Genomic DNA, 21,955 nt, shown 5'->3' with positions numbered 1-21,955 from the left:
CTTAGTATCAATCTACCTGTTCAATTACAGAAGATTCCTAATTAAATGCCAGGAATTAATATCTGTGTAAAATCGCAAGAAGCACCCCTAGCAGATTATAGATTATTGCTTTTATTTTTCTGACAGTTGGAATTACATATCAAGGTTATAACAAAAGTGGGGTGCTTGGCATTTTATATTTTTACAATACAAAACAGGAGTTTAGAATTAAATATTCTCATAAAAAGTAATTTATAATGTGTAATTTATATGTAGCTACCATAGTTAAAATAGTTATGTACCAGTCCAATTACTCGCAGTGGCCTATGATATCAATGTACTTATCCAATACTTGTAGAATCTTATAATATCAATGTACCTGTCCATGTACTTGTAGAGGACTATTTATATCAATGTACCCGTCCAAATACTATATCACTGTACCCGTCCAAACACTATATTAATGTACCTGTCCATGTCCTTGTAGAGAGCTATTATATCAATGTACCCGTCCAAATACTATATAATGTACCCATCCAAATACTTTATAATGTACCCATCCAAAAATTTTATCAATGTACCCGTCCAAACACTATATCAATGTACCCGTCCAAATACTATATAATGTACCCATCCAAATATTTTATCAATGTACCTGTCCAAACACTATATCAATGTACCCGTCCAAATACTATGTCAATGTAACTGCCTAGATACTTGTAGAGGGCTATAATATCAATATACCCACCCAACAACTTGTAGAGGGCTATAATGTCAATATACCCACCCAACAACTTGTAGAGGGCTATAATATCAATATACCCACCCAACTAGTTGTAGATGGCTATAATATCAATATACCCACCCAAATACTTGTATAGGGCTATAATATAAATGTAACTGTCCAAATACCTGTATAGGGCTATAATATCAAAATAACTGTCTTAATACTTGTAGTGGGTTATAATATCAATGTACCTGTCAAAATACTTGCAGAGGGCTATAATATCAATGTAACAGTCTTAATACTGGTGGAGAGTTACATGTATAATATCAATGTAACTGTCCTAATACTTGTAGACGGTTATAATATCAATGTAACTGTCCTTATACTTGTAGAGGGCTATGATATCAATATTACTGTCTAAATACTTGTAGAGGGCTTTAATACCAATGTTACTGTCCTAATACTTGTAGACGGTTATAATATCGATGTAACTGTCCTAATACCTGTAGAGGGCTATAATATCAACGTAACTGTCTAAATACTGTGAAATCATTAGATTTCGTGGTGGCTCAAAATTCGTGGAATTCGTTGGTACCTCTCATCCACGAATTAACATCCTCCATTAATAAATTAGGGTTTTAAAGTCATATATCCTTTTGAAGATATAAGATAATACACGAAATTACGTCCACACTAACCTGTAAAATTTAAGCAATCCATGAAAATTGGCCCCCACGTATTTTAATGATTCCACAGTACTTGTGCAATGTACAATGTAACTGTCCTAATACTTGTAGAGGGCTACAATATCAATGAAACTGTCCAAATACTTGTAGAGGGCTATAATATCAATGAAACTGTCCAAATACTTGTAGAGGGCTATAATATCAATGTACCCGTCCAAATACATGTACTTGTAGAGGGCTATTGTATCAATGAGACTGTCCAAATACTTATAGATGGATATAATATCGATGTAACTGCCCAGATACTTGTGGAGGCTATAATTTCAATGTACCCGTTCAAATACTTGTAGAGGGCTATGATATCAATGTACCTGTCCAAATACTTGTACAGGGTTAGAATATCAATGTACATGTCCAGTTGCTTGTAGAGGGCTATAATGTCATTGTAACTGTCCAAATCCGCGTAGAGGGCTATAATGCCAATGTACCCATCCAAATACTTGTACAGGGTTATAATATCAAAGATACAATATCTGTACTTTAACAGACTTATTATGGACGTGTCCGGAGATTCTGAGATCTGATAACGTGTTTCCTATGAACGGACACGCGCCGGTGACGTGTACAGTTATGGTATCATCATGCACGAGACATTCTATCGATGTTGTACATTCCCATTGTCCAGCAATACGGCAAAAGGCATAGTGAAATTATTAACTTTAGTTAGTCCTTCAGATTAATCAAACTGAGGAATTTACATTTGCAAACATTCTGACGTTTTTGAATTTACGGAAGAAAATGCGGTGTTAATTGTCTGAAAATCTTGCACTGTCAGGACATAATCCTTACCTTATGTCTTTAATTATTTTTTCACAATCACATGTTGAATATAATCAATAACCATTGTAGTTTTTAAATTGTTCGTCCATTTTAACAGTTTTTGTCAAGGTTAGGCTAAAAAATCAAACTTTCATTTTTCAAGTTTAGCTTATATTAAAAATGCTTATAAATGTGTTTCTAAGGCCTAAAAAATCGTAGCATTGTCGAGAAAACATGCGGCATAAAACACCATATATTTTGGTTTATATGTAAACAAGGCACAAAAGTTGTCATATATTTACATTCTGAATAACATGAAAGCGAAACAGCTTATAATATGAATCTATATGTTTTTCATCCAGTCTTTAACATATATATATAAAGATACTTGTTGAGGAAAATATACGGATCAAAAATTTCAAAACGTTATTTCATAATCAGCAATTTCTTGACATAATTTCATTATTAATTAGTTACATGCCTTTTAGAATAATAAAATCTTCAAAAAAGGTTACTTCTTTTGTTTGTTTGTTTCAAACAGTTGAAGCCTTTGATATCGTTATACTATTAGTATATGAAAAATGTAACTCTTGTAATTTTCGTACATTCTTAAACTTAAGTTTAAGACACCTTCGTTGGACATGCAGAGAATTACACAGTCCATTGCTATGAATGCAATATCTTGAACACAAGGTTAATAAGCCAACCTTTTAATTACAGATATAAATAAAAGTATCCAAAATGTCCAGTCTTGCAAACCCGACTTCAACAAATTTGAGGACCTGAAGCATCAGATGTTGAAGCTGATGACGATCTGTTGGGACGACGACTGGAGGCAGCGGCCGGACTTCAGCAGTATACTGACCTTTATCAGGGAGAACAACACAGCGGCGTGAGTGCACTATCATGCTTAGAATTTTAAAAATGTGTTACAAAATTCACAACATGACATTAATTTTGCATTTACATCGACCCAGTAAATTAAAAAATTGCAATATGACAAGCGTGAGTACATGTCAAGAATATTGGTCCGTCAAATAAAAGCAGAGGGGTGAGTACAGACCAAGAATACTGGTCCAACCATAGCACTGTCAGAGGGGTGAGTACAAACCAAGAATACTGATCCAATCATAACACTATCAGAGGGGTGAGTACAGACCAAGAATACTGATCCAATCATAACACTGTCAGAGGGGTGAGTACAGACCAAGAATACTGGTCCAACCATAGCACTGTCAGAGGGGTGAGTACAAACCAAGAATACTAGTCCAATCATAGCACTGTCAGAGGGGTGAGAACAAACCAAGAATACTGATCCAATTATAGCACTGTCAGAGGGGTGAGTACAAACCAAGAATACTGATCCAATCATAGCATTGTCAGAGGGTGAGTACAGACCAAGAATACTGATCCAATTATAACACTGTCAGAGGGGTGAGTACAGACCAAGAATACTGATCCAATTATAGCACTGTCAGGGGGGTGAGTACATGTCAAGAATACTGGTCCAATCATAGCACTGTCAGAGGGGTGAGTACAGACCAAGAATACTGATCTAATTATAGCACAGTCAGAGGGGTGAGTACATGTCAAGAATACTGGTCCAATCATAGCACTGTCAGAGGGGTGAGTACAGACCAAGAATACTGATCCAATTATAGCATTGTCAGAGGGGTGAGTACAGACCAAGAAAACTGGTCCAATCATAACACTGTCAGAGGGGTGAGTACAGACCAAGAATACTGATCCAATTATAGCACTGTCAAAGGGGTGAGTACAAACCAAGAATACTGGTCCAATCATAACACTGTCAGAGGGGTGAGTACAGACCAAGAATACTGATCCAAATATAGCACTGTCAGAGGGGTGAGTACAAACCAAGAATACTGGTCCAATCATAGCACTGTCAGAGGGGTGAGTACAAACCAAGAATACGGGTCCAATCATAGCACTGTCAGAGGGGTGAGTACAGACCAAGAATACTGGTTTACTCATAGCACTGTCAGAGGGGTGAGTACAAACCAAGAATACTGATCCAATCATAGCATTGTCAGAGGGTCGAGTACAAACCAAGAATACTGATCCAATTATAGCACTGTCAGACGGGTGAGTACAGACCAAGAACACTGGTCCAATCATAACACTGTCAGACGGGTGAGTACAGACCAAGAACACTGGTCCAATCATAACACTGTCAGAGGGGTGAGTACAGACCAAGAATACTAATCCAATTATAGCACTGTCAGAGGGGTGAGTACAGAACAAGAATACTGGTCCAATTATAGCACTGTAAGAGGGGTGAGTACAGACCAAGAACACTGGTCCAATTATAGCACTGTCAGAGGGGTGAGTACACACCAAGAATACTGGTCCAATTATAGCATTGTCAGAGGGTCGCGTACAAACCAAGAATACTGATCCAATTATAGCATTGTCAGAGGGTTGAGTACAAACCAAGAATACTGGTCCAATTATAGCACTGTCAGAGGGGTGAGTACAGACCAAGGATACTGGTCCAATCATATCACTGTCAGAGGGGTGAGTACAAACCAAGAATACTGATCCAATTATAGCACTGTCAGAAGGGTGAGTACAGACCAATAATACTGATCCAATAATAGCATTGTCAGAGGGGTGAGTACAGACCAAGAATACTGATCCAATCATAGCATTGTCAGAGGGTCGCGTACAAACCAAGAATACTGATCCAATTATAGCATTGTCAGAGGGGTGAGTACAGACCAAGAATACTGGTCCACTCATAGCACTGTCAGAGGGGTGAGTACAGACCAAGGATACTGGTCCAATCATATCACTGTCAGAGGGGTGAGTACAAACCAAGAATACTGATCCAATTATAGCACTGTCAGAGGGGTGAGTACACACCAAGAATACTGATCCATTCATATCACTGTCAGAGGGGTGAGTACAAACCAAGAATACTGATCCAATCATAACACTGTCAGAGGGGTGAGTACAAACCAAGAATACTGATCCAATTATAGCACTGTCAGAGGGGTGAGTACAGACCAAGAATACTGAGTCAATCATTGCACTGTCAGAGGGTGAGTACAGACCAAGAAATCTGATCCAATCATAACACTGTCAGAGGGGTAAGTACAGACCAAAAATACTGGTCAAATCATAACACTGTCAGAGGGGTGAGTACAAACCAAGAATACTGGTCCAATCATAGTACTGTCAGAGGGGGGAGTACAAACCAAGAATACTGGTCCAATTATAGCACTGTCAGAGGGCTGAGTACAAACCAAGAATACTGGTCCAATCATAGCACTGTCAGAGGGGTGAGTACAGACCAAGAATACTGGTCCACTCATAGCACTGTCAGAGGGGTGAGTACAAACCAAGAATACTGATCCAATTATAGCACTGTCAGAGGGGTGCGTACAGACCAAGAAAACTGATCCAATCATAACACTGTCAGAGGGGTAAGTACAGACCAAGAATACTGGTCCAATCATAATACTGTCAGAGGGGTGAGTACAAACCAAGAATACTGGTCTAATCATAGTACTGTCAGAGGGGGGAGTACAAACCAATAATACTGGTCCAATTGAAGCACTGTCAGAGGGGTGAGTACAAACCAAGAATACTGGTCCAATCATAGCACTGTCAGAGGGGTGAGTACAGACCAAGAATACTGGTCCACTCATAGCACTGTCAGAGGGGTGAGTACAAACCAAGAAAACTGATCCAATCATAACACTGTCAGAGGGGTGAGTACAAACCAAGAATACTGATCCAATTATAGCACTGTCAGCGGAGTGAGTACAGAACAAGAACACTGGTCCAATCATAACACTGTCAGAGGGGGGAGTACAAACCAAGAATACTGGTCCAATAATAACACTGTCAGAGGGGTGAGTACAGACCAAGAATACTGGACCACTCATAGCACTCTCAAAGGGGTGAGTACAGACCAAGAATACTGGTCCAATCATAGCACTGTCAGAGGGGTGAGTACAGACCAAGAATACTGATCCAATCATAGCATTGTCAGAGGGGTGAGTACAGACCAAGAATACTGGTCCAATTATAGCACTGTCAGAGGGGTGAGTACAAACCAAGAATACTGATCCAATTATAGCATTGTCAGAGGGGTCAGTACAGACCAAGGACACTGGTCCAATCATAGCACTGTCAGAGGGGTGAGTACAAACCAAGAATACTGGTCCAATCATAGCACTGTCAGAGGGGTTAGTACAGACCAAGGATACTGATCCAATCATAGCATTGTCAGAGGGTCGAGTACAAACCAAGAATACTGATCCAATCATAGCACTGTCAGAGGAGTGAGTACAGAACAAGAACACTGGTCCAATCATAACACTGTCAGAGGGATGAGTACAAACCAAGAATACTGGTCCAATTATAGCACTGTCAGAGGGATGAGTACAGACCAAGAATACTGGTCCACTCATAGCACTGTCAGAGAGGTGAGTACAAACCAAGAATACTGATCCAATAATAGCATTGTCAGAGGGGTGAGTACAGACCAAGAATACTGATCCAATCATAGCATTGTCAGAAGGGTGAGTACAGACCAAGAATACTGGTCCAATTATAGCACTGTCAGAGGGGTGAGTACAGACCAAGAATACTGGTCCAATCATAGCACTGTCAGAGGGGGGAGTACAAACCAAGAATACTGGTCCAATCATAGCACTGTCAGAGGAGTGAGTACAAACCATGAATACTGGTCCAATCATAACACTGTCAGAGGGATGGGTACAACCCAAGAATACTAATCCAATCATAACACTGTCAGAGGGGTGAGTACAGACCAAGAATACTAATCCAATTATAGCACTGTCAGAGGGGTGAGTACAAACCAAGAATACTGGTCCAATCATAGCATTGTCAGAGTTGTGAGTACAGACCAAGAATATCGGTCCAATCATTGCATTTTTAATGGGGTAAAATAACATGATTGTCAGAGGAGTGAGTACAAGTAAGAATGACGGGTTCAATGATAACACTGTCAAAGGCGTTGATACAAACCCGAATGCAGTCTTAATCACAGCACTGTCAGAGAGGTGTGGTATTTATATTTACAAATATAAACACCACACCTCTCTGACAGTGTTTATATTTACAAATCAAATGAAAGGCAATAAATATACAATTTAGTGGAGCACGTTTACTATAGAAGCAAAATTATCGTAAAGACGGTTTCATACATTCAGTGCAGATTATTACTTGGCCGGTTTCTGGTGGATTTAAAATGAAAAGAACTTCACTTCATGGTTTTACAAATAAAGTATAAAGTAAAATAAAATAATGAAAAAAAATCTTCTCCTTAATGTTATGTTAGAGGAATTATTCATCCAAATAATTCAACTAACAAACATATACAACTCTTGTATTTGATTGTTATCATTAGCGGATATCATTATCTGATTGCTACAGCAAGTCTTTGATATCTTCCAAACCATCACGAGAGAAATGACGCACTGTCTATTTCAATTATGGCACTAGGCGTTTATTTTAAATTCGTCTTTGATTCAAAGGAGTGTTAGTATAATTGATTCCATGATCAACATGCTGGAGAAGTACGCTAATAACCTGGAGGATCTGGTGGAGGAGAGAACGATGGTGTAACGAAGAATATTGACCCGGGTTGAAAATTGACCCGGGGGCCATTTTTCAACGTTGAATATTGACCCGGGGGGTAATTTTTCAACGTTGAAAATTGAGACCAAAATCGTGAAATTTATACCCGGGGTCATTTTTCAACGGTATGAGAAAGATTTTTCTAAACTCTGATGTCCTCGACCCGTTGAAAATTGATCCTGTTGAGAATTGACCCAAACCTCAGAGTTTTGATCTGAACTGGAATTTACTCTACACGGTTTAAATGTACAATCATGCACATATTTGAAAGTTTCGGTTTTAAAATGTACATACTGTCCGATACATATGCAGACGTGGCTAATTTCTTTTAGGCTGATATGTCCAATGAATCATTTAGTTTTTAGATTGAAAATATGATATCCATTTATTATTATAATACTATGTATAAAAGCTAAGAAGATGACCGTTTGCTTCGGAATGGAGCAGGCGAGTAGGGCTAGAATATTTTTTGACATAGATGGCATGGTTTTCATTCCCTCATGTGACAGAATTTAAAGTTTAAACTTGTCACAATCTCTGATAAATATATCTAACAAACATATTGTCCGTCACTTTTAAGGCAATTCAACAATTTTCATATATACTGGGTTTTTTTTTATACGTATATATACAGCATATACATATTAACACATGTTTTTAATATTTTACGACTTAAAAATGATTTTTCATAAACTTGTCAGATTAACTTTATTGAAGCACCATCCAATTTTCTGCATATACAGTCATGGTTCTTCTTAAAAAATGCAATTTATTTCTATTATTTTGAGTTTTCAATTCTATTATTTACCTGTAAATTGGAAACACAGGCAATTGACGTAATATATTTTCTCAAAATTAAAAACATATACCCTCTACAGCAAAATTTTATCAATTTAAAAAAAAAGTAGGTATGCATCTAAATATACAGTCGGAGGATGGTTGATCTAATTATATTAATGGTATATACATTAAAAAGGTATGCGAAAAGTATACAACTGATAGATATGTTGTTTGGAGCAGCTGTATCAAGGAAAAATCCGAATTGCTTAAACATGTACAAATTGAAGCAACCAGGACAGTGACAGGGATCAGATTTAATTCTTCTAAAATAATTATATATAGTGAGCTTAATTTGGAAACCTTGCAATCTCGAAGGGATAACCATAAACTAATTATATTCTACAAGAATATAAATGGTTTAGCACCACAATATATGTTAGATTGAATTCAATCATATTTTCTTACTGAACATGCATATAATCATAGATCGAATTAGCTTTTTTACTATCTACCACTATATACTTATTACAATAGCTTTGCTCCGTCTACATGTACATTATGGAATAAAGAAAATTTCATCAACTTTATCTTTCTATTAAGTCAAAACTTAAAAACAAAATATACCTAGAGTTTACAAACCTTTCAGTTAAGACAATAGGAAATATTATTTTACGTCAATTACGGATTAAAGCTAGTAAAGCTAACTTATTTAAGGATTTTTTTTTCTGATGTGAGTCGATGTTTATACTGTGGGTCTGAATCTGAAGGAAATGTGATTTTTCCCCTGGATATCCAAGATACACTCAACAAAGAGACGAACTTTTTAAACAACTTATTGACATTAGTGTTCCATTTTATATGAACTAAATACATGTACGGTGTGGTAGTTCTGATTTTTCATATAGATAAAATTGTAAAATTGTTTCCCATGTTTATACTTATATTAGATCTCCAAAGCGTTTTTGATTCTCTTAAGATACACTGTTTAAACCTATTTAAGTATTATACCTGTATATTTACTTAATATATAGTTCCCTTTTATTTACTGTTCTTTTCAAATGGGCTGGATCATGAAAATCTCATTCTTATGTTTGTATCTCTGCAGGTATAAATGAAGGTGATATGTTTGTTAATATAGGTGTGAGTGAACATGTCTACCAACAATATGTCATACAATCATACATGATAAATATTCAGAAAATTAATTAAATTAATAATGTAGGTGGCTGTGATAGGAAGGGCAATCATCTACTCCAACGCTGCTGTATGATCTTCTACTACTTATTTCTATTCAAAAAATGCAATTTACCAATTTATTGACGAAAACAATTACTGTTAGTAAATTTATGATAAATTTTTGTGATCAAAGCAATTTAGAATCTTTAAAGCAAAATTCTATTGTCATCCTGTACAAAAATTAGGTTGCTAACTTGCTAAAGATTCCATGAAGCAGAATTGTTTATGCATAGAAAAATAAGCGATTTGATGATATTTAGTTACATCTAAAGTTATTCTAACGGAACAAATAAAACACCAAAATTCGGCTTTCAAGGTATAGTTACTACAGCATTGTTCATGAAAGAGTACAATCATGTTAGCATATCATCATTTTGTAAACTGTTATTAGCTGGATGGGTGTGAATACAAAATTTAGACAGTCACAGTTTGAACAAACTGAGTGGGTGCAAACACAAAAATCTCAATATGACATACTGTAATTTTTTTTATTTACACCCACTCAGAAAATTTACAATGAACAATATCAAAGTTTCAATTTACTTGGTGAACGTAAAACCAAACTTAAATAATATGACGTATTGGAATTTTTTAAAATTATTTATATTTGTACACTTCTCCAGCAAATTAAAAAAAAAGAGTTTTACTGAATTGAATATTTTAACGTGTAACCATGTATACTAATATTATTAAAAACATATAACATATATTTCTTTAAAAATATATAGATATCACACACAGCAATTATACGCGAAAAGTTTATTATGAATAAAATAGTTATTACATGTACATATTTAAAGGGATACTATGTAAATTCAAAAAATAATTATTTAAGTCTCATTTTAATCCCCCCCCCCCTGTTGAAACATGTGAACATGTAAATCTAAAGAATAAATATATATATAAAAACTGATAATTTTTAATTAAATAAACTCAAGTTATAATATTGAATCGTTAATTTGTGCTTCTTTGCTGTTGAATTTTGAACCGGTTTCATGATCAAAATTCCACGATGCGGGTCAATTTTCAACGGATTAGGGTCTTTATTCAACACCTTTGGTCTCAATATTCAACGTGGAAAAATGACCCCCGGGTCAATTTTCAACCCGGGTCAAAATTCTTCGTTACAATGGCACTAAATGAGGATAAAGACAAGACAGACAAGCTACTGTATCGAATGCTGCCTCGGTAAGGACTAATAATAGTCACAGATATTTGTCTATAATCAACATTATAATTAGTGTTTAATTAATACAGAAAATAACATATTAGCTGACTTCCGAAGAAAAAACTCCTTTTATGATCAAAATCTTGATTAAACAACGGTCATAGTTATAACAAGCTGGCAGCGATACATGTATGTACTATTCTGATGATTAATTGTCGACTGACATTTCTTTCGTACCCAGCTGACACTGCTAGTATCTCGAGTTGCTTCAGACCTTCAATTGGCTTTTCTAGAGATTGCGACCGTAAGAGTCTTTTCTGTTTGTTTTGCCAACGACACTTTACACAAACTAGTTATAAGTTTTTTTTGGTCAAACTTGTATGGTTGTTCTCTATTTGTTTTCATTTTTATTAAAGTGAACACGGCGATTTTTATTCATCTGCATGTAATTATCGAATATATTTGCGAACATCTCAGTATATTTTCGGAATATAAATACTTTTTACCAAAAAAAATACCAAGATAATAAAATGATTAACTAGGCCGAGGATAGTTACTATTCACGGAATTACAGAATCTCTTATCACAAGACGATACCCCCCCCCCAAAAAAAAAAACAAAACAAAAAACAAACCCAACCATGATTATGGTTATAAAAACAAATCGCATGAGCAAGTATATGAAATGAAAAAAAAATAATTAATTGGTGTGCTATCTTAATATTTTGTATTCAAAGGAATAAATGTAAATGTATAATACTAACAAAAATTGGGATTAGACACCGCGTCATGTAATATTTTAATGTATGTGAACTGATATACCATTCTCATTTCAGATTAGTAGCCGAAAAGTTAAAGCGAGGAGAATTCATCATTCCTGTAGCTTTCGAAGCAGTTACCATATTCTTTTCCGACATCGTTGGGTTTACCACAATTGCCTCGAAAATATCGCCGCTAGATTTCCTAAGCGAGATTTATACGTTATTTGACGACATTATTTCTACTTACGAAGTGTACAAGGTAAGTTTGTTTTTTTGTGAGTCAAGTATTTAAATATTTATGTTTTATATAAGGAATAAGGAATCCATTAAAGCCCGAAGACCTTTCTGACAGATTTGATCAAGCATGGACTAGTATAATAATCATCTTGTATTAATATTAAAGAATGCCTCCTTGTTGCTTTTTTTCATACAATTTTCAGCAATTGTACAATATCAAATTACTGACATTGATATGTGGTTTTTTTCCTTTTGTATAATCATGCAAACCGCGCTAGTGCCCCATACTACGTCATAAACGTCATTAATAAATATGTTGGACTCTTATTACAAAGATTCGATGTGTCAGCACAGATACAGACATTGGAAAATGTAAATATATGATATTCTGTCTGTTATACGGACAGGTAGAGACGATCGGAGATGCCTACATGGTAGTAAGCGGGTGACCGGAACGCAATGGTAACGCCCACAGCGGGGAGATAGGGGACATTCGCTCGAGATTCTTCGGAGGCTGGAAAACTTCAAGCTGAGGGCCATTCCAGAACAGAGGGTCATGGTTAGAATAGGGCTTCACACGGGACCAGTATGCGTAAGTATGAACCTCAATAAGCCTAGTCAATGATATTTCTTTTAAGATCCATTGAAGTAGATTCTTCGCAAATAATTGATTTTGAAGTCGTCGTCTTTCATAGGAAAGAAGTATTTAAAGGATCATTATTATAACTTGGATTTTATAAAAGCGTTTGGTTTTTTTTTTTACATTTTTCACAACGGCTGACCACTAATAGATGTATTAGTAGTATATCGGTTTTAATATCAGTTTGGAATTACACATACATGTAGGGTGTGACCAGCAGTTGGAGAGATGCCGTTCTTCATGCAATATTGTAGCTTCTTGCTGTCATACATGTATATCGTTACTCTGTACCGGGCTAGATCAGCAGGAAACTTTATTTGACCTCTGAAATTTCAAACTGATGTCCATTGCATGGTGAGATGAAAACCTTGCAGCTGTGGTAAGGGATCCAGTTAATATTAGATATAAGAATGTGTTTTACAATGTATTTCTACGCCATGTGTTGAAAAATCGCTGGATTTAATTTAACCAGCTATATCAAATCAGAGACATCTGAGTAGAGAAGGATAAGAGAAGGCAGGGGTAGGGTTAAAGAACAAATGTGTATCTCTAGTAAAAAACACCGAAGAAAATCCGTAAATTAGAACAAAAAGACACGCAATCGGAATCATAATTTCGGTGCTCATGCTGGCAAACTCACGTTAAAGAATATTTAATAACTTCGTTTTCAAATCAGTATTTTCGCTTTATCCGAGATCTCAGACTCAGCAATTCGTTTATTTTTTAATCGAAATTGATTTGACATACGTAACTAAGTCTTAATGCTGTTTAGCTTAGTTCATAGAATTCTCAAGTCTCTTTACCGCCAGAACAAACTCCTTTTCCAACACTTCTTGTTGGCTTCTGCATCGGTGTAAAACACATCCTGGAATAATATCCAATTCTCTGGCATCGGTAGCACTTCTGATTGAACGCGAAACATAAAGCGCCGGAATGCACTAGTCCGCACCTTCCGCACTCTGGACGCTGACATGAAGGTGTTGAACTTCTCTCTCCACTGCGGTCGAAAAAAATACTCCACTTTGATTCTAATTTAAATCGTTTTTAGCTCACCTGAGCTGAAAGCTCAAGTGAGCTTTTTCTATTCACCTTTTGTCCGTCGTCCGTCTGTCCGTCTGTCCGTCCGTCTGTCTGTCCGTCTGAAAACTTTTCACATTTTGAACTTCTTCTCTAAAACCACTAAACCAAATTCAACCAAATTTGGCTCAAAGCATCCTTATGGGAGGGCGAATATAAATTGCAGAAATAAAAGTCCGATCTGTATTCAAAGCGGAGAAAACCTTGAAACTGTAGAAAAAGGGGGGGGTGCATTTTTAAAAATCTTCGTCTCAAGAACTACTGATTCCTATTCAACGTAGTTTAGCATAAATTATCCTTATGGGAAGGAAAATATAAATTGCAAAAATTAAGGTCTAATTCTGTTTCAAATCTGAGTTATTACGAAAATAATAATAAAGGAAAGGCGTGTTTCCATCGGGTTCGGCATCCGGTAAAATGGGTAGACAAGACTTGGCCTGGGCAAAACAAAAGATTGGCAGTTATTAATCTGCCAATCTCATTAAAATTTCAGGATATTTGATGGACCAATATATTTGTATTTGCTGTAAATATTGCTGCAAAATAAGGCGTTTTTGGAATTGACGATTGCCGGTCTGCCCCGGCTTTTATTTTGCCACGGCCCGGGTTTGCATACCCATTTTACCTCAACTCGTATTCCATACTTCTAAAACGAGGTTCTTTGTTTAAAGCAGCCATGACATTATACGAAAAAGGGTAGATCTGACTATGATGAATTTGCTTGTTGTGCAACAGTTCGCGAATGAAGGGAAATTTTTGAAACATGCAAAATATAATGGTGCCGATTTTGTGAAGTAAATTGAGGCTAAATATTTCAATGCGTTGACAGTTTTCATACATGACGTTGGTGTTAGCTTGTTCGGATTTTCGTTTCGTTTTCATTATTTATGCTTTGTAACCTGGGAACTATCGTCTGTATTTCGTGATTTTTACGTATCAAATCAAACAGAGACTTCGGTAAATCAAACAGTTAACTGTTTACCTGCGCAAATTAAGCAAAATCTGATGTATCAAAAAAGTACTGAAATACAATTCATTCTATCGGTAATTCGGCATTATCTTTTGCGTAATAGTGGATTAATGCAATAGGTTTTGTAGAGATGCTCGGCATTTTCTCGAGTTTATTCCGTTTAAATTGAGTTTGATATCGCTGTCGGAAATATGTAGGTATATACATGGATATATATGATTCACTTCGAAAAAATGAATTGTGTTCTTAATTTGTTATAGTGCATGTTTCTTTTGTTTAATTGTCTACAATTTCTATTTACTAACCATATTTGAGTGTTAAGCTTCGAATTACATGTATAAGCAAGATACAGAGATTTTCTCACAATTCTATGATTGTACACAGATCTTAAAAACTAAGATTAAAAAGTAATAAAAATTTTCAATATATTTATTAAGAAAATTTTCAAAGTCTGTTCTTCCAGAAACCAACTTTAACAACTTATTGTTTTGTAAACTTAACCTTTTTTCGTCATTATTACTCCTACTGTACATGTGATCCTTGACTGTGTTTGTGTACATTTGTATAAACTGATTTTGAACCTCAAATACCAGTGAACTGGTCTTGAGTGAATAAAAGAATTGAAAATATTAGGTCATTCTTTTTTTCCATTTTAAATGCTGAATAGGAAATACCAAGTTAAAAATCTTAAGCTGAATGTAATAAACTCATGTGAACAAAATATGACTCAAACCTAGGCGAATTGTGAGCTCTGTATCTTGCTTGTAATTCTACGATTGACGCTGAAATTTTGTAGAACATTAGAAATTCTATATGAATTAGACTATGTTAAATACTTGTACAAACAAAATAAAGAATGATATTCTGTATATACCTACTCTCTGGGGCCCCCTCTTTATACAATAAATAATGTGAAATCTACATCAATTTTGATAGTTTTTCAGACACGGGTAAATAAAAACGACATCTTTAAAACAGTTTCCATAGTTCTGACACATTTCAGTTGCGGGGATAAAGTAACTATCGCTATTCCTAAAAAAATATCACAGCGGAAAATTATCCTGGTTTGTACGCAAAGTAAATAACAGTTATTTAATTATAATGGAGAAGACAAATAAAATTTTTGAATGTTTTTAGCTCACCTGAGCTGAAAGCGCAAGTGAGCTATTCTGATCACATTTTGTCTGTCGTCCGTCTGTCTGTCCGTCTGTCTGCAAACTTTTCACATTTTCAACATCTTCTCAAGAAGCACTGGGCCAATTTCAACCGAACTTGGCACAAAGCATTCTTACCCTAAGGGGATTCAAAGTGTTGAAAATTAAGGACCACGTCCTATTGCAAAGGGAGATAATTAGGAATTTATGAAAATTTTCGAGAAATTTTCAAAAATCTTCTTCTCATGAACCATATAACCAGGAAAGCTGAAACTTGTGTGGAAGCATCCTCAGGTAGTGTAAATACAAAATTGTGAAAATCATGACCCCCGAGGGTAGGGTGGGGCCACAATGGGGGGTCGAAGTTTAACATATGAATATATAGAGTATATCTTTAAAAATCTTCTTCTCAGAAACCAATCAGACAGGAAAGCTGACACTTGTGTGGAAGCATCCTCAGGTAGTGTAGATTCAAAGGTGTGAAATTCATGGCCCCCGGGGGTAGGGTGGGGCTACAATGTGGGGGTCAAAGTTTAACATATGAATATATAGAGTAAATCTTTAAAAATCTTCTTCTCAGAAATAATCAGCCAGGAAAGCTGAAACTTGTGTGAAAGCATCCTCAGGTAGTGTAGATACAAAGTTGTGAAAATCATGACCCCCGGGGGTAGGTTGCGCCACAATGGGGGGTCGAAATTTTACATAGGAATATATAGAGTAAATCTTTAAAAATCTTTTTCTCATGAACCATATAACCAGGAAAGCTGAAACTTGTGTGGAAGCATTATCAGGTAGTGTAGATTCAAAGTTGTGAAAATCATGACCCCCGGGGGTAGGCTAGGGCCACAATGGGGGTTGAAGTTTTACATAGGAATATATAGAGTAAATCTTTAAAAATTTTCTTCTCAGAAACTAATCAGCCAGGAAAGCTGACACTTGTGTTGAAGCATTATCAGGTAGTGTAGATTCAAAGTTGTGAAAATCGTGACCCCCGGGGGTAGGGTAGGGCTACAATGGGGGATCGAAGATTTACATAGGAATATATAGAGTAAATCTTTAAAAATCTTCTTCTCAGAAACTAATCAGCCAGGAAAGCTGACACTTGTATTGAAGCATCCTCAGGTAGTGTAGAATCAAAGTTGCGAAAATCATGGCCCCCGGGGGTAGGGTGGGGCCACAATCGGGTGTCAAAGTTTTACATAGGAATATATAGAGTAAATCTTTAAAAATCTTCTTCTCAGAAACTAATCAGCCGGCAAAGCTGAAACTTGTGTGGGAGCATCCTCAGGTAGTGTAAATTCAAAGGTGTGAAAATAATAACCCCTGGGGGTAGGGTAGGGCCACAATGGGGGGGTCGAAGTTTTACATAGGAATATATAGAGTAAATCTTTAAAAATCTTCTTCTCAGAAACTAATCAGCCAGGAAAGCTGAAACTTGTGTGAAAGCATCCTCAGGTAGTGTAGATAAAAAGTATGTATTACAGTACATTGTATTATGACTCCATTAAGCTGATTTTATCATACCTATTGTTTCTCAGGTGAGCTTTGTGGCCCATGGGCCTCTTGTCTTTATTGTAAGGTCTTAAACTCCTGCAGGATGGGGACACAATGGGGGGATTTTTACAGAGAAATATATTGAGTAAATCTTTAAAAATCTTCTTCTCAGAAAATAATCAGATAGGAAAGTTGACACTTGTGTAGAAGCATCTTCAGATAGAGTAGATTTAAAATTTAATGTTCAAATTATGATCCCCAGGGGTAGGGTGGGGCCATAACGTGGGGGGGGGGGCAGAACTTTACAAAGGAATATATAGAGAAATATCTGAAGAAGTCTTCTACAACCTTATGCCTAGCAAAGCCGTAACTTTAGTGAAAGCAACCTCAGATAATGTAGATTCAAATTCGATCAAATCAAAATCTTGAGGAGTAGGGTGGGATAGCATTGGGATCCAATTTTTTATGAAGGAAAAGATTTGAATAATTCACAAAAACTGAGATGATATGATATATGGTTTTACTTATATGCAAGCATTTTTACATTTTGCCCATTCTTTAAAACTGTGTTAAAATTGATTTGATCCCTGAATGACTATTTGGCTAACAAAAGGTACAGAGTTTGATAAAGGTTTATATTCCATCTATAAACAATTGTTTAGGATCTTTTTAAAACTGAATGAAAGTGGATTTTGCAAGAGGTTGGTTATTAAAGGGGCCATAACTTAGTTCCCTCTTGATTGGTTTTCCTGCAGTTGGATTTATTACTTTACTATTGCCATTCTATAGATGTGCCTAATAATGAATTAAGCCGGTGGAATATTTTTTTTTGTTGTATTTAAATAATTAGATGGAATTTTTTTGGTCCGTGTCCAAACGTTTTTGTTGAGTGAGAACGAATGCACTTTAGTTATAGAGATGGGCTCTTTTTCAGAACCGTTTTTAAAAAGAAAATATCATTAAATTGCTTTTTTCCGTAATATTTATATACTGATAGATACTTCTTTTCTATGTGCACGCTTAACTAAAATTAGCATACATTTTAAACAAATAAAGATTTTTTATGATTTTTTGATTTAAACGAAAACTATTCAAAACGTGTAAGTTTTTCACAGTGAGCACATTTGACAAACTTCCACCATGACAGAACCCGCGTGGCTATTAAAATAATTTATTCCATACGTAGGTTTAACATGCCCGAGTCACGCAGGTAATAGCTCTTGCTTGCTAAAGAAAAAAAACTTTGACATTTTTAGAACTTTTCATTTTTTAAGTACCAGTGTAATGTTGTACAAACTTCTTATTTTCACAGACGTTTATGAATGTATAATGTGTCTCTTTTCCTCAAGTTTGTACACGGTTATGCTGGCAGTAAACAAATGTTTTGATATAAATACCCGTCCCCGATTTACTATACAAAATTACGGATGTTTACCCCTACTATGTTGTAAAGCTTGGTGTTTTTTATACACACTAAATTCAACACTATAACTTGTTGATTCATATGGTCCAAATATCAGTAGATGATATGAGATAAAAAAAAATATGTTTAATTTGAATCTTCTTATTTTCACTTTATACTGGGGCCCATAAGTGCACTCGTTCTTCACTCTTACCGAAAATCCAGTAAATGAGAATTTTACTGTTCCACAGAAAACTTCATTTGTCGGTGTTGTAGAGTAAGTTGATGTATACAAGCTATCCGACTTTGAATTGTACGTAGCATGCCGGATTAAGTAGAGGATTCCGTGATTAAAAGCAAGGTAATTCGAATGCTGCATATGAACAGTTTCGATGACACAAAAACTATTCAATGGTAAAAGTCTTACGGTAAGTTTTTCATGCAAATTAAATTCAAATAACTTGGTAAATTCCAATTATCGAGAAATACTTTATTCAAATATCTAAAATAATCTGATGGCATATAAAACCGTACGGAAGCTTATTGAGGCCAGCTTAGCAGAAAAAATAATTTCTTTTGCGTTTAAACGCAATAACTATTGCGTTTAATCGCAATCTTTTGCGTTAAATCGCAATAAGTTTTGAGTTTAAACGCCAAAGATTGCGATTAAACGCAATAGCTATTGCGTTTAAACGCAAAGAACATTGCGTTTTAACGTAGAAGTATTGCGTTTAAACGCAAAAAATTATTGCGTTTAAACGCAAATGTAATATTGCGTTTGAACGCAATAATTTTTGCGAATAAACGCAAAAGGTATTGGCTTTAAACGCAATAGTTATTGCGTTTTATTGCAAAACTGTCTGACTTTTTCTATTCAGACCAAGGAAAAGGTTTATGACATACTTATGTTATATATAAGTAGGACATACTAATGATATGCCACAACCATCCGTCAATCTGCCCATCAAACGGTATGTTAGACATTTCTCGCTTTTCTCGTCGTTCTCTCTCCTCTATTTCTAATGGTTTTTCATATTGTTTCTCATAAATCGAATCTTAATTATTCAATAAAATCAAATAGTCCGCACATTCACTGTATAACTGCCATCCATAATACTTTATTATATCATTATCAAATGAAAGTGCTACTGTTTATTCAATATGACAAACTGATTTGGCATTTATTGTAATTGTTATATCACTGATTTGAATTAGTGATATCACCTATTGAAAAAGTGATAGCATTTATTAGAATTGGTATTATTTCATATCAATCACTTATTTATCTTGTGATTTGAACAAGGGATATCACATATTTGAAAAAAATGATACATGTATCACTCTTTGAGTGTGAATAGATGCAATCACCTATTCAAATAGATGATTTTACTTTTTGAAAAGGTTATATAACCTATTCAATTTGGTAATATCTTGGAGACAATAAATTTTCATAGTATAGCCATCAATGCAACTGTTTGTTCAAGTTACATTTGTTTTAATTTGTCACACGAATCGACGTGCGTGTATTTATAAGGCCCCTTGGCATAATGCTCTTTGCGATGGAGTCTTTTCCGTTTTTTCAATCCAACTGTTTCTCACAGTCTAGATACAAAGTAACAAGATACAAGCAAACATCACTAGTGCATCCATCAATAGCCATTTTGCATGTCATCTCTAAGGAAGAATTTGGAAACAAATATAAGCAAAGACTTATTTTTCACTTGTATTTATTTATAGCGCGATCCTTTTTTTCAGGATACGTTTGCTTAGAAGTGCCTAATGCTTTCAAGTTATGACAACTTACTATTTCATTATAAGTGAAAACCAGAAATTGAGTCTTTGTGATGTGTCAAGTGGTGTCATCAAATCACGGACTTGGTACATATACTAAGTGTATATATAAGCAAATGAATTAATTGCGATTTAACGCAAAAACCATTGCGTTTAATCGCAAAATCATTGCATTTAATCGCAAAATTATTGCGTTTAATCGCAAAATCATTGCATTTAATCGCAAAATTATTGCGTTTAATCGCAAAAATTATTGCGTTTAATCGCAAAAACGTTTGCGTTTATTCGCAAAATAAATTGCGTTTAAACGCAATAATAGCTTTGCGTTTAATTGCAATATTTGGTTTGCGTTTAAACGCAAAATACTTTTGCAATTAAACGCAAAACTTTGCGTTTAAACGCAATCCACTTTGCGTTTAATTGCATAACTTTTTGAGTTTTATCGCAATCTTTTGCGTTTAAACACAAAATAAATTGCGAATAAACGCAAAAGATTGCATTAAAACGCGATTTAACGCAATATAAATTAATTTATTTACTTAACTGACCTTAATAAGCTTCCGTAAAACCCTGTGTAAAAATTAAATCATTGTCGATATGGCCATAAAAAAGGTGTTCGCAATTCTAATGCTTTTTTCCCAAAGGTGTTGCAGATAAAATGAAAAAAAAGTAAACTTTCAGAATTATGTAACGCTGTACAGAAAGTAGTGTGGAATTTAATCTGGAAAGTTTGTATCAACTCTTATAGGTCTAAGCATAGGATGGTTACACAGACAAACGAGGCAGATTTCATGATTTTTAAATGGGAAATCCTCATTGTTGTGAAAAGTGTCTCCATGAAACAAAATTAATTTGAAATTAGCATTAAGAGTCCGAAAGCATCTTGAAAACCGCAATTTCCGAATGTTGTTTCAAAGAGGCATAGTTTTTTAAAAATCAAAATTTTGAAGAAAAAAAAATATGAATACCTTGAAATCTACGGAAGCTCATTGAGGCCAGCTTAGCAGAAAGAATAATTTCTTTTGCTTTAAAACGCAATAATTATTGCGTTTAATCGCAATCTTTTGCGTTAAATCGCAATAAATTTTGCGTTTGAACGCAAAAGATTGCGATTAAACGCAATAGCTATTGCGTTTAAACGCAAAGAACATTGCGTTTCAACGCAAAGATTTGCATTTAAACGCAAAGTTTTGCATTTAAACGCAAAAGTATTGCGTTTTAACGCATAACATTATTGCGTTTAAACGCAAAGGTAATATTTCGTTTAAACGCAATAATTTTTTGCGAATAAACGCAAACGTTTTTGCGATTAAATGCAATGATTTTGCAATTAAACGCAATAATCGTTGCGTTTAATCGCAAAAGGTTTTGGGTTTATACGCAATAGTTATTGCGTTTTAT

The sequence above is a fragment of the Crassostrea angulata genome, chromosome 6 (genome assembly GCF_025612915.1).
Source record: "Crassostrea angulata isolate pt1a10 chromosome 6, ASM2561291v2, whole genome shotgun sequence".
Classification (NCBI taxonomy): Eukaryota; Metazoa; Mollusca; class Bivalvia; order Ostreida; family Ostreidae; genus Magallana; species Magallana angulata.
This window is presented reverse-complemented; position numbering follows the sequence as displayed.